Here is a 1328-nt window from a genome sequence, read left to right as displayed (position 1 = left end):
TTAATCTAGAAAGTCCGGCTTTTGAAGAGTCTGTTTTTGAACGTTCTTTGACTCAGGAGAGAATCCATGTTGCTCCGATAGCGCCAGAAATGGCAACTTTGAAAGCTTTGTTGAATCCAACTAGGACTACCCGTCCTTCGTGTATTAAGTTAGCTGAAACGGAGGCACCCTATGAACTGAAACCTGGGACCTTACAGATGCTCCCAATTTTTAGGGAAAGAAAATGAAAACCCTTATTACCATGTTAGGGATTTTGAGGAAATTTGTAGTACTCTAAGAATTAGAGGCTTAGATGATGATGCTTTGAAACTTAGGTTATTCCCATTTTCCCTGAAAGATAAGGCCAAGTCGTGGCTGTATAGTTTGGACTCCGAGTCAATTGAGACATATGAACAACTTACATCTGCCTTTTTCAATAAGTTTTTCCCTAGGCACAAAACATCGTCTATTAGGACGCAAATATGCACATTTTCACAACAAGAGGGAGAATCTTTATATAGGTATTTGGAAAGGTTCAATGATTTATTATCCCAGTGTCCTCATCATGGTTTAGAAAAGGTTAGGCTAGTTCAGATCCTTTATGAGGGTTTAGATTATTCCACAACGACCATGGTTGAGTCTCTATGCACTGGTGGATTTGAAAACCAAACTGTTGATGCGGCGATGGAATTTTTTAATGAAATCGCCGAAAAAACCCAGCAATGGGAAAATAGTAGGGCACCCCAGAAAAACAATTCTTTTAAGTAGAGGAAACGTTAATAGGGTAGAAGGAGGCTATGAATCAGATGCCAAAATTGCTGCTATAGCAAAAAGGTTAGAAGCCTTAGAAGTGGGCCAGACTAGTGGTAGAGTGGAGCCTTTTTGGGAAGGCCAGAATATTGAAGAGCAGGCCAATGCTCTTTATAATAACACTAGATTTGATAACCGTCAAAAGATTGACCCATATTCAGAAACCTATAATCCTGGTTGGAGAAACCATCCGAACCTTTCGTGGTCTAAGGGCCAAAGTCAAGGTCAGTTTAGTAATTCTAATGCTCCCCCAGGTTTTGGCTATACTAAGAATCCTTCAGGACTAGCTCAGTTTCAGAATCAGTCAGATAAGAAAATCCTAAGTTTAGAGGAATCTCTCGCCTTGTTAACTCAGCAAACTGCAAAATTCCAGTTATCCGTAGAACAGAGTCTACAAGCTAGTAACAGGATAGGACAAGAAAATAGTCAGGCTATTTCCGAGTTAAAAACCCAGGTTGGTCTGATAAGTGATTCTTTGAGAGAAAAAGGTAAGTTTCCTAGTCAAACACAACCCAACCCTAGAGGAGTTCATGAATTAG

General features: G+C 39.9%; 1 pseudogene; it reads right to left on the bottom strand.

The window, feature by feature from the left end:
- Nucleotides 1-451: 451 nt before the first annotated feature.
- On the bottom strand, nucleotides 452-551 carry LOC113339122 (annotated as a pseudogene).
- Between the last annotated feature and the right edge of the window lie 777 nt (nucleotides 552-1328).

The sequence above is a fragment of the Papaver somniferum genome, unplaced genomic scaffold (assembly GCF_003573695.1).
Source record: "Papaver somniferum cultivar HN1 unplaced genomic scaffold, ASM357369v1 unplaced-scaffold_19, whole genome shotgun sequence".
In the NCBI taxonomy this organism is placed as follows: Eukaryota; Viridiplantae; Streptophyta; class Magnoliopsida; order Ranunculales; family Papaveraceae; genus Papaver; species Papaver somniferum.
Note: the sequence above shows the minus strand (reverse complement) of the source record. Positions and strands in the feature narration are given on the sequence as shown.